The following is a 13,783-nucleotide window of genomic DNA, read 5'->3' on the forward strand; positions in this document are numbered from 1 at the left end:
CATGCTCCTTTGTTCTGGCCCTGCCCCCAAATTCCTCACTAGCCATCTTGCCCTGGCTAGCTAAACCTTCTATAACTCCTTCATCAATATGATCATTGTATTAAGTGAAAAACATGCTTGAAGGGTTATAGAAAATAATATTCCTACAAGACAGCTCTCCAAGAAAAATGAAGGGACAGTGTGGCTGGGGAGCAGAGAGGGAAATTAGCCAAACATTAAACCTCTCCCAGTACATCCATTTCTCAGTAATAATGGGCCCTGAGGGGAAAAGGGAACATTTACCCCTTCCCAACCACAATGGGTCCTGAGGGAAGGAGGCAAATACTGAAACCCCTGGGACCTGGATTTGGACCCCTTCCCATTGCAGATGAGCCCTGGAAGGAGAAAAGCTCTAGGTAACAATGGGTCCGAAGGAAAGAAGATAAGCAGTGAACACTTGAGTTATGAGCTTTTCCCAGTGACGAGGAGTTTCAAACTTTTTACAACAGCCTTCCTGAGTTAAAATTTTAGCCTTCAAACTGCATGCCCTCAAACTTTGATGTGGGACTGGTGACATGAGCTCCACTGATGAGGCTTCAGTTCAGGTAGAGAGTTTTGGACCAGTGAGAAGCCTGTAGGTGTCCAACCTACAAATCCCAGACACACCAGGGTGAGGCCTGGGCCTGGGCACTAGCCATGCCTCAAATTTGGGCTGCTGCAAAGTGAAGAGGGCAAGGGCCTTCTTGGTTGTCCTCCTCCTCCCACACTGCCCTTCTCTTGCCCTAGCCCACACTTCCTGTTTCCTTCCGCTCCTTGCTGAGGGGTTGTCTTTGGGAGCCCATTGTCATTGAAATGTCCATTGGCAATCTCTGTAGTCAGGGCTGACATCAAAAAAATGTCTGGTAGGTGCCAGTCCCTGTTGGTCACACTTGGTGTACTTCCTGCCTCCTCACCAGTCAGCGGCTAGGATGGAAAGTGGAGCCTGAATGCTAACTTGGTCAGGCGACCCCTGACACATTGGGCTGCACACCTTGGGTATTTAGTCTCCTCCCTCCAGCTCTTCCCCCAGGGGCCTGACCATTCTCAATCCTCCCCACCCCCGCACTCTGCTTCTGCCTGATTCAGCTCTACCTCCTTGCCTGGAGCTGAGTGAGGGAGACCTTGCTAATGAGATGAACCTTGGAATCCCTCCTTTGTTCCCCACCTCATCTAGCTCCTGTGCACACAGGATCATACTCAACAGGCACACCCACTAGGCCAAGTCAGAAATTTCTGCATGTGCTTCCAGCACATAGGCCAAGGACACCTTGTCTGGGCATGCGTTGTGGGGAATTCAGCACTGATGACCAGAAAACCAGAGTTCCCCAACCACTTGGAAGTTCCTAGCACATGGACTTGAGCCAGAAAGGCCTCACTCGCAGAGGCCCGGCCCCCTCTGGTGAGTTTTGTGGGTTAGATAGCATGGAGAAAGGCAGGATCTGTAATCCTCTGGCTCTGTCACATCTGTGGACCCAGCCTTGGTCCCAAGCTTTCTTGCCTGTCCAGACAGTGAGCATATAAATAATTGGGTGTGGGCAAGCATGGTGTCAGGCCACTTGGTCCCCTCTGTGGGTTTAATGATGTGGGGGTGATATGTAGCAGTGCCCCAAATACCAACTCCAAAAGTAGATTTTTGGAGGAACACAGCCCTTTCTTTAGTGTCTTATACAGCTGTACGGCTCTTATGAGGGGCTGGCTAAGACTGCATCTCTGCTAGTGTCCAGCTGAGAGCCACAGTACTAGGGGGCCAGAATGACAGCTGGGGCTGACCCTGGGCAGCAGGGAAGGCAGGCTCACAGGGGTGGGCTGCTAGTCAGAGCAAGTGCAGTTTGCTGCCCACAGAGAGGGCTGTTACCTCAAGTGTGACCCAGCCAGGCCCTTTCCACTTCACACCTAGGCTGGGGGACTTGATTTTGTGTCTCTTTCAAGTGACCAGGAGCCAGCAGTGCACACCCCATTTCTGGAAAGGAGGCAGCAGCCACCTGTAGCACAGGGTTGTTCCCAGGTTCTGCTTTCTCTGGACCCTAGAAATGCCGGCCCAGCTAGAGGGTGTGCTCCCTGCCCGGGATGAGCTGACTTAAGTGCCCCCTCCCATCCCACACCATAGGGATGAGAGGGTGGAGGGAGGCCTCCTCCTTTCCTCTATGGATTCCAGGTTGTGCTGCAGCTGGGCTTTTGGATATGGGGAATGTGAGAGGTGGGGGTGAGCAGGAGGATGAGGAGAGAGGAGACCAGAATCCCATTCTCATTTCTCTTTGGTGTCTGCTGGCTTAGTGTGTGGCGCCACAGAAAGAAAGAAGAGACCTCAAAGAGCAGCTAGGCATGAGGACTCCCAGGTGGGGCAGGGGCGTGACAGAGGGAGACCTTGGTGTCTCTGAGTGGATGAGCCTGTGGTGGGCTGGGCCTGCAGATACAGGCAGCACCACAAACATGGACTTTCTTGCAGCTGGCCTGGGAGTCCTCTGGGTGTTGACTGCTGAGGCTGTGTACAAAGAGCCGTGCATCAGGTGAACTCCATGTACTCTGCCATTGAGTCCCAGATGACTCCTTTACTCAAGACCTTTGCTTTTCCTTTATAAAATGATTTCTGTAGTTTCTTTTATGTGTTTCTTTTGCCCTAGGTTTGTTTTAAATTGTTTCTGGATGGTTCTGCCTGCCCAAGTGTTTGAGCACTACTGTTACATGTCGTTTCCTTATACAAGTGTTTCAGTGGTGGGTGAGAGCGTCATTCCCTGGGCTGCTTGGACAGGGGCCGGAGGGGAGTCAGGTTCCTGTGTTGGTGGTTCACCACCAGGAAGTGTGAAAGGGACAGTGTCCAGTAGCCCATGTTTCTGAACTACTTAGTTATGTGTCTCTCTTTCAGTGCTCTTGCAGTCTCTGGATGATAAGTCCTAGGACCTCAGAAATGAGCATATGGCTTATCACATACCTTTCCCACACTCCTGGCTGTGTGGGAGGGCTGTGGGCTGACTCTCTGCTTGTCAGGTGGTACAAAGCATCATTCTAAAGGTAAGCCTAGCCCCTGGTACCTGAGGAGCCCAGGTGCAGTGGCCAAGCTGGTTCCCCCTCTTTCTTCTTCGGCCAGGGCTGCTTCTCTGCCCCCACTTTTGGGTTTGCCCACCTTAGTTCATAGCAATTTGAAAATTCAGTGCCTCTCATATTTTCTGGTCTGCACTCTCTCTGAGGGACTGTGCTTGGGTTGGGAGAGGAGAAGTATGAGGAGATGCCCCTTCCAGAGAGGGTTAAGAACAAATACCCCTGGCATTGTGTGGTGGGCCTCTCCCTGAAGGGAGTCTGGGCCCATAACTTGGGTTGTTTGGCAGCATGGTCTATTTTGTCCTTGATGACATCTGAGGTTTTCGGCAAGTCTCACTGTGAAAACTGTCATGTCTTAGGGAAATTATGAAGGACCTCCCCTGGCATGTGGAGATGTAATAGGTTAGCATAACCACGAAGGCGAGAAGACAATACTGAAGGGAATCTTTGTGTTCACATGATCCAACTCTAGAAGATGGAGAGTTGGCAACAACACTCCCTGGGGGTGTTCTGAATTGATCAAGTCATATGGTGAGAGGGACATTGGATGCTATGTTCTTTCACATACTGAGTCACACGTTGGGAGATATGCTGGAACACCTCGAACTCTCACACACACTGTTGTCTTCGCTTCCTGATGGACAACTAGGTGTCCATACCCTGAGACTCACTCCTCGGGCTGCATCTTAAGGAATTGAGAAAATGTAACCCCAAATCCTTAAACAAACAAACAAACAAACAACAACAACAACAAAAACAGGCCCCATCCTTTTCTCCTTTCCTTTGCTAATTTCATGTGACACTTTCTTCTCTGCTTTTTGGTTAAAGGGGCATTTAGGCCCAATGGTGACCTGGAGAAAAGCCCTATAAACCCCAACATTGATGCTTGTTCCAGCTAGATAAGCCCCTAACAGAGCTCCAAAAATATCATAAGCCAAAAACATAAGCATAAAGTGGGCAGTGTGGCACATGCCTGTAATCCCAACTGGGTGGAGGAGGCAGGAGGATCCTGAATTCAAAGCCAGCCTCAGCAAAAGAGAGGTGCTAAGCAACTCAGTGCGACACTGTCTCTGAATAAAATAGAAAATACAGCTGGGATGTGGCTCTGGGGTCAAGTGTCTCTGAGTTCAATCCCTAGTACCTGCCCCCCTTAATACCATAAGGCAGAAATTTTATTGTCCATGTTTTAGAAAGCTGAAAGGAGGCTTCTCAGGTTGGGAGGATATAAAAGTGCTTTTCATGTGACTCATTGAAGGCCTATATCTCATAAAAAACAAATGAGATTAAAATGATTTTTCAACTACATAGTTCTCCAAAATATGTTTATCCTAACCCTTTAAAAAAAGAATTTCCACTTGTAAGGGTGTCTCCCTCTATCTATTAGCTCTTAAAATGGGATAAGATATTCATTACGTCCACATAAGAAGCCTCATCTTTAAACATTTTGGTTTACTAGGCTTTTGTCTTCCCCTTTCCAGTGATATTTAGACTAATTTCTGTGTCTATTTTGAGATATAAAATTTCTGCTGTGTTTCAATAAAGTCAGACCTTTGGAAGTATGAATTTAAGATTAATGATTGCTCAGAGACATGGTATACCTGCAGTCTAGCTTTTAAAAGGATGAAAATAGGAAATCTAAAAGTCACAAATTTTTGTTTTCCGTCTAGAGTTTTTGTTTTGTATACATGTGTGTATTGTATGTTGCATCTACGTGGTACCAAATTTGCTGGCAATAAATAAGTACTCATGAATTTATAAAGATATAAACCCAAATGGCCTTTTAAATAAAAGAAATAAATCTTTGACAGACAAGTTAATTTAGTTTTGCTGGTAAGATAAAAGTAAAGATTTCTTTAAAATTACTAGCACAGACATTTTTTTTTTTTTTGCCTACATAACTATCCAGTTGGGACTAAAGTTGTGTCTGTTGCAATATTTAAAGCACAATGTCTGTTTCTTTTAGGGTTTTTCATTGACAAGAACATAATACCTTTTTTAAAAAAAATTTTTTAGAGAGAGAGAGAGAATTTCTTAATATTTATTTTTTAGTTTTCAGCGGACACAACATCTTTGTTTGTATGTGGTGCTGAGGATCGAACCCAGGCCGCACGCACGCCAGGGGAGCGCGCTACCTCTTGAGCCACATCCCCAGCCCAAGAACATAATACCTTAAAATAGCTTAAACCGTTAACTATGCTTGTCTGATATCTTGGTTTTCATGCATAATATAAAAATAGCTGGTAAAATGGATAAGTAATGTTTTCTATAAATTAGATGAACATTTAAAAATGTATTTGTTAGGAAACATCTAAATCTTTTGCAATTTTTTTTTTTTTTTTGTTACTGGGGATTGAACCCAGGGGCATTCAACTTCTGAGCCACATCTTCAGCCCTTCCTATTTTTATTTTTAGAGAAAGTCTTGCAAAGTTGGCAAGGGCCTGGCTCAGTTGCTGAGGCTGGCACTGAATGTGCAATCCTCCTGCCCCAGTCTCCTGCTTCACTGGGACTACAGGCATGCACCAGAGTGCCCAGCTCATCTGAGGCATTTTTAAGTTAAAATACTGAAATTTCAGTTGCTAAAAATAAATTCCAAGACTCTTTCCCACTATTGTAAGATAAGAAAAAATAGGGCTTAGTTTGTAGCTCGGTGATAGAGTGCTTGCCTAGCATGTGGGAAGCACTGGGTCCAATCCTCAGCACCACATAAATATAAACAATAGATAAAGGCATTGTGTCAATCTACTACTAAAAAGACAAGAAAATATGTATTTGGTTCTATTAATATTGTGTTCTATGATTGTTTTTAGCAAGCAAGCAGCAGGTTTATTGCAAAAGCCACAGTAACAGACTTTCTGGAAGAGAAGGGGCCCTGGAGCCAGGAGTGACATGAAGTTGTCATATATGGACAAAACAGTATCAAATTGCTTTGTTTCTTGATCTTCACTAAAAATCAAGGTTACTGAGAGTGAAAATTCCAATTAATAGATGGAATTCTATATGCAAAGGATATAAAGACTATAAACCTTGTTTACTGAACTGCTCTAGCAAACAAAATATTTCATCTTGTTGAGAAAAGGAGTAATTTGTCTAAATTCAGGAATTTTGTAAGGATTATTTTAAATTGTAAACTAAAGAAAAGAAAAAGGCAGAAACGAATCAGTAAGTAGGAACACGAGATATAAGCATGCACTGAGCTTGAGGACATATTTTGGGAGAACGTTTTTGGATGAGAAAAGGTTTTGTATGGGAATGTAAGATTTATGTCCTACAATCCAGGATGGGAAAAAGAAAAGACAAAACTAGGGATGTAAATCAGTTGCAGAGCATCTAAGTAAGCTTCAGAAGGTTTCTGAAATGAAATTGGTATGTGTGGTTAAGTTAGCTTTAGTTGCAAGTTTATTTCAGGGTTTCCATCTCCTCCTCCTCCTCCTCCTCCTCCTCCTCCTCCTCCTCCTCCTCCTCCTCCTCCTCCTCCTCTTCTTCCTCCTTTGAACTTGTGATCCTCCTGCCTTGGCCTCCTGAGTCACTGGGATTACAGTCATGTGCAATTGCACCCTGATATTACAGGGTTTTCTAACATTAACATTTAATGTACTGATATAAAATCAAAATTTAATTTTCTTTGTTTAAAACACCAAGGTTTTACCTGGGTGTGTGGGTGTGGTATTCATTCCTGTCATCCCAGAGACTCAGAAAGCTGAGGCAGGGGAATCACAGGTTCAAGATACAGACACAAACACATACACACACACCCACCCTCACACACACACACACACACACACACACACACACACAGGTAGGTATAGATATGATTTCTATGTAGCTGTGATACTGGTTATTATGGGCTTCTTTGTATGTCAAATGTATTTAGTTCCCCCAAGTATAAGCCTTCTAGAATGCAAAGTTTAAGAAAACACTTAACCAAGTTGGGGTTATTGAAATGAAAATTATTTGTGGCACAAAACTTTTCAAATTTATGTTGTATACTCCTAATTGTATTGCTATCATTATTTTTGAACAAGGATAAATAACAAGTGCACAAATCCTTGGCAATCCAAATTGTACCACCATGATAAGGAAAAAATAAATAAAACCCAACATCAAAACAAAACAAAACAAAACAAACAAACAAAAAAATGTTGGGCATTGGTCACCTAAGGAGTTCAGGAAAGATTTGCCAAATGGCCATCCTCACCTGGGATAAGGCTCTGTTTCTTGTCCTGTTCCATGTTAAGATGGCTCCTCAAGTAGGCTAAAATTAAGTCTGTTCAAAACAATAAAATTTTGTTGTGATCTCAAAATTAAATGAAATAAAAGGCAAAGCTAAGTAAAGGTATCAGGAAAGTATAAAAGATATTTAAATGTTGTCAAAGGGTTTCAAAGAAATCCAACTTATGAAAGAGTTTATGTGCGATCAAGTTGACAAATTACTGATTGGTTTTTGTAGAGGCTAAACAGATATTGAAAGTACATTCATGTTAACATTAAAATACACTTTTTGGTTCAGATTTATGGTACAAACAATATGCTTAATTCTTGTTGATTTCATTTTGTATTTTTCCTTGTAATACTTTTCACTCACTGTTTCCTGTGAGTGTTTTACAGAAGTACAACTTCTAATGGAATAACCTGAGTTAATTTGAGATAATGAGCCACCATCCACAGAACAGATAGGATATGACAGTGACTCCCTGTACTAAAGCTGACTCCAATTAAGTGGAATGGGTAACTGTAATATTGCAGAAGTTAAAAGGAAAAAACTCTGCTCCTATTGTAAGATTGGTGGAAATGACTTTCTACATGCTCAGTAAATATAACTTGGTGTCCAGAGTTAAGGAAAATAAAAGGGCTAAGAAAAAAAGTCAATATTTTGACTCTTGTCCTCTAAGGTCAGCCAAGGACCCAGGGGATGTGCTGGTGAGTCACCCAACCTCCTGATCAGGTGGATCATGAGGATCCTAGAGAACAGATTGCCAACCAATCTGCATTCTGCAAAGAGAGGGTCAATGTAGAGGGAAATATCCCCAACACTTCCAATGGAAGCCACCAAGTCAGCAAGACCCTGACCCATGCTGGCAGATAGCATAACTGGTAGAGAAAGACTGAAGGACCCCAGAGGCCTCTCACAAGTTCCTAAAAGAAACCCGTGAGGATCCCTGGCCCACCTTAACAATAGCTAGGAAAGACATTAATTTTTGGCCAACATAGAGATTATCTATTTGGGCTCAAACACACAGCAGGAAAATACAACCACAGATAAAAGTACCAATGTGAGGGTGGAAAAAAAGGAGAAAGGAAGGTCATGCATGGGAATTTGAAAGAGAAAGGAGATGATTCTTTTAAATGTAACTTGAGATGTGTACTTGTGTCACCCCTACCAAAAGTAAAAAGGATCCTTATCATTTTGTATTTTTCCTTGTAATGTCTGGTAATAACCACTAAAACAGACTGCCAAAATCATAAGTTTGTCCTGAGTTATCTTGAATCAGATATAAGTGACCTGCTAATAGAAAAAAAAATCCAGATCTAGAGGTACATAGATGGTGCACCTCAGGATGTATAGATGTTAGGCAAGCAACCTTACTTGGCTAACCTCACCTAGCTGTAAACGCCATGAAGTATTTTTAGCTACTCTACTGCATGAACTCCTAGTGACACTTCTTTCTTCCCGACTACAACAGTTCCATGTTAGAATGACGGCAATACAAGGATACTAACCCATCCCAACAGCAGAGACTCATCTCTCTCTGTCCCCATTAGATCAGGCAGAGACCCTCGATGCCTGACTAGGCATGTCATCACCCCTTGCCAGCTTGAGGCAGCTCTGGAAGATGAACCTTTAGTCTTCCTTGACCCTGAAGGGATCTCAAACCTGCAGGGGGGAAGAAGTAGAACTTTGGGGATCCAGAAAAGAAAAGATACACTAAGTCTCAAAATAGAAGCACCAGTGAAATTCAGGAGATATCCATGGACCTTTTGCAATGCCAAAGGAGCAACTCACAAGCTACCCAGCACTTGCTCTGGGACCAAGTTCTTGTTGTTGCCCACAAAAAGTAACATGAGGACAACTTGTGAGCACCATAAAGACTGGTGCAAACCTGTCTAACTCCACCCTGACTTCTCCTCTGTTCCTGTCCTAGCCACGGTCCCTCTGTAAAAGCCCCCGTCTAAGGAGTTGCTGTCTCTCCCTCTGAAGATGGCCTGCATTTTCCTTGAATGTATCTTACTTAAATTAGAATTTTCCATTCTCATGACAGTGGCAAAGAACAGGTGACATTGGTTAAGTGGATGTTGGGAGAGACCCCAAATGAAATTAAGTTCTCCAGCTTCAGGAACATTCCTCACCACATTCTCTCCTCCAGGGTTGGCAGGCCACAGTTGGCAATATAGTCCAAACACAGAGTTGCCATTTCACTCCTGGCAGCCTAGCTCAGGTTCCCTGCCTGGATCCTGGATGGATGGATTTCACTGACTGACTGCCTGTACCAGCAATAGGCAAATGTTCAAAAAGGGGAAAATGGATCAATTATATGCCGTGTGATCAAACTGCGGAAGGCAGCTAGATGGATCGCTTCTCCACTAGTCCCAGAGAAATGGTTATAATTCATAGTATCAAAAGCCAAGTGATACATGATATATATATATGTGTGTATGTATATATATATATATATATACACACACACACACACACACACACACACACACACACACACACACATAGGTTGTGCTTAGCCAGATGATATGTCAATTTTAATTTCCTTGGCACTTGTCCTGAGCAGGAGGAAGTAAATGCAGTTGTCAGGAAGTTGATATTAAATTTAAAGAGGATCTGTTGCAAGAATTGCATGAAAGTTTTAGAGGAAACCAAAAAAGTCTGCATGATATTTACTTTATCATTTGAAAGTGGATCTGGATGGCCAAGGAGAAGCCCAGACAGAACATCACACAGTGCAACAACATCGCCAAGGCCTCAAGAACTGCCTCCCCAAGAGAAGGCCTTGGCAAGCTACTCATAAACAACCCACCACGTGCTCTGGACCCCAGCCCTTGGACCATGTCCTTGCCCACAAGGACTTTTAAATGATAAATCAAATAGAGTTTTCCATCTACACAAACATACATAATCCATTCTGAATATAATATGCTCTCAATGGCAAATAATTTTGCATACATGAAATGATTGCCTGGTATCGTGATTTATCAGTCAAATGAATCAGAGTATTTATTGTGCATTAAAAACCAGAACTGAAAAACACCTTAAAGCCAGCTATCTATAGTCAATCAAGGGAAAGCATGCTATGGAATGATTTGATTCGACCAGAGTAAGCCACCTGCTACAAATTTAGAGCCTTTCTAAGGTTATAATAAAATAGAATCAGATAATGGAGGCTTTCAAAGGGGGACTCAAGTACAGGGATTGTTTTACTGGGTGAGAAAGTCAGGTAAGAGTTCAGCTAAAAACATACTTACCCGGTGCGACCAATCTGAAAGCAGTGTGGAGACTCCTTAGAAGACTTGAACTGGGACCACCATTTGACCCAGCAATCGCACTCCTCGGTCTATACCCTAAGGACTTAAAATCAGTATACTATAATAACGCAGCCACATCAATGTGCGTAGCAGCTCAATTCACAATAGTTAAACTGGGGGAGCAAATTAGATGCCCTTCAAGAGATGAATGGATATAGAAACTGTGGTATATGTACACAATGGAACATTACTCAGCATTAAAAGAGAATAAAATCATGGCATTTTCAGGTAAATGGATGGAGTTGGAGAATATCATGCTAAGTGAAGTAACCAATGCCAAAAAACCAAAGGCCAAATGTTCTCTCTGATAAATGGATGCCGATCCAAAACAGGGAATGGGGAGGCATGGAAAAATGTAGGCACTTTGATTGGGCAAAGCGGAGGGAGGGTGCATGGGGGCAGGAAAGTTGGTGGAATGAGATGGACATCATTATCCTAGATAAATATAAGACTGCACATAGGGTGTGACGCTACCTTGTGTACAGCCAGAGAAGTGAAAATGTGTGTTGCAATTGTGTACAATGAATCAAAATGCATTCTGCTGTCATATATACCTAATTAAAATTAAAACAAACTTACTGACCCAAGGTTGGCCATTTCCTTTCCTATGGGAGCCGTAAATTCCTAGATGCCTTAACCACTCCTCTCCTTCACTGTCCAGCTTACATGAGGGTATGTGAGAAGTCCCCTGTGAGGTTCACCCTGTGTACACATGCATAGCAGATTTCCATTCTGTTCCTCTTAAAACCTTATAATAAAAGAGATATCCTGAGGCAATTAGCAAGGCAAGCATAAGCAGCCTTCTACCAATTCACTGATATACACATGCTGCTCAGGCTTTTTGCACCAAGTGATAGCTAAATATAGCCAATACCTGCAGTTTTCAACTATATTAGAAAACCTAAACTCTGCCTGATTTCCCTCACCCTTACAATTAGTATGAAGAAAATCTGTTCAGGCATAACCTAGAAAATCATACAAGGGAAGACTAAAGACTGCTCTTTATCAGTAAATCCTTTTAATTCCCAACACCACTTTAGTCTGGGGTATCTAGTAACTATCCTAAGGGCATTTTAATCACAAAACTAGAAAAAACGTTTTGAAAACAAGTGTGATTTTTTTAGTTGAAGTGACTTTTTTGGTATTAAAAGTGCTATGGATATTCTAGGATGTGTATGGCACAGTGGACTCAACTGGATGACTTGAGTAAAATGCATCATGCGTTGCTATCGGTATTTTCCCCTAAAATTTTGTCTAGCATAGCCAACCCCTTTGACATATTAAAATCAACCTGGCGAAATCAGTATGACATAAATCTTTCGTGACTTCACCCCACTATGGCAGCTTTTAGCGAAACCTCAGTGACTGAGTTACAAAATGCTCAATCAAGTTTTTTCTTTCCTGTCTAAAAATGGAATTCTAGGTTATGCTCACTCGTGTAAAATCCAAGATAGTGTAATAGAAATAATGGCATCAAAATAGATACGGCTTATGTAGAAGCATCTCTGCTTAAATTATGCTTTCAAAACTTTGAGGTGCTAATGGTTATGATGAAACTTGGCTGTGTTCCATTTATGAGCACCTTATTACAGGAGAGTTACCCTGACCCTGTAATGGGGTGTTCTTTCTATTCAAGAGAGAGTAATATGGCTGAGACAGGAGGATCAGGAGTTCAAAGCCAGCATCAGGTAAAGTGAGGTAATAAGCAACTCAGAGAGACCCTGTCTCTAAATAAAATGTAAAATAGGGCTGGGATGTGGCTCTGTGATCCTGAGCTCAATTCCCTGTACCGCCCCCAAAACAAAACAAAGAAAAAAGAGAGAGCAGCAAAAGCTTGAGAGCTGGAGTTGTGGGGGAGAGAGAGAGGAGAGAGAGAGAAGGGGAGAGGGGAAAAAAGTGCCTAACTATATAAAAAAGATTTCAAATTTTAAATTAAGCTAGAGTTAACAAAATCTAGATCCTGTCTACACAGATTTAATCGCATTATTCATGGTGCATACTGATTCGATAACCACAGTGTGAACGGAAACAGCTTACTCTCTACTAAGTAGGGTCCACTCTGGGAGCTTACAGCTCCATTGTAAACCAATCGAATTTTGTTGCTTTATTCATGCAGTGGTTTTGCAAAGGCACTCTGTAGGAACTGGAAAACCTGGACTGACTGGTGATGAAACTTGAAGGATGAAGGTCATTTGGGGGCAGGATGCTTTACTGAATTGTTTTCAGCCAGGCTATCAAACGTCAGGAAGGATTCACGTTGCAATTCACAGGAGAAACGAAACCTCTGACTGTCCATGCGGATACTCGGAGTAATCTGGAAAGCTGCGGAGCCACCGTCAACGGAGAACGAACGAATACCCGGGGTCCTGGCAACGCCGTCTTTTCGGGGGCATTTCTCGAGGTCTTGGCGACGATGCCGCGCTGAATGACGCTCTTGCTGGCTTCTCCTGGTCCTTCCGGATCCGCTGCTTGGCACCAACTTCGCGAGACCGGCCCCGGCCGGCCAACCACCTCCTGGCTCCCCTGCTGGCTTTGGGACAGCTGTGAGGCTGGGCTCACGTTCCTGGGCCACCTGAGGAGGCCCTCGGGACCCGGGCGCTGGCTGCGCCCCCGGCCTAGGCACCAGGAGCTCCGGGCGGCGGGCTATGGGGCGGGGCCCGCAGGGTGAGCGGGAGCACGGAGCTGGCCACAGGGACATCCTCACGCCGCCACTGTGGCCACCGCCAGGAGCGCGCAGCAGAAGAGGAAGCAACCACGACGACCCAACAACCCGACAGTGCAGCCAGCAGCAGGAGACCATTCTTCATCTTAGAGATGCGCGCTGACACATGTCTTCCAGTAGCACACAGGTTTCCGTGGAATGAGTTAAAAGACCGCTCACAGAGTCAGGCACAGTGGCTCCCCCTGGAAGTCCCAGCTACTTGGGTGGCTGAGGCACGAGGCCGCCTGGAGCCCATGATTTCACAGCCAGCCTGGGCAAAGCAGCCAGACCCCATCTCATAAAAAGTGAAATGAAGGGGCTGGGGTTGGTTGTATGTAGCTCAGTGGTAGACATAAAAAATAAATAAATAAAGATGTGTGTCCATCTACAAGTGAAAAGAAATTTAAAAACTGAAATTAAAAGACATAAAATTTTGAACATTTGCAAACACGTTGGAGGAGGAATGAAACAAACGTGGCAATTTGTGAACAAGCAAT

The sequence above is a fragment of the Spermophilus citellus genome (genome assembly GCF_964194105.1).
Source record: "Spermophilus citellus genome assembly, chromosome: X".
In the NCBI taxonomy this organism is placed as follows: Eukaryota; Metazoa; Chordata; class Mammalia; order Rodentia; family Sciuridae; genus Spermophilus; species Spermophilus citellus.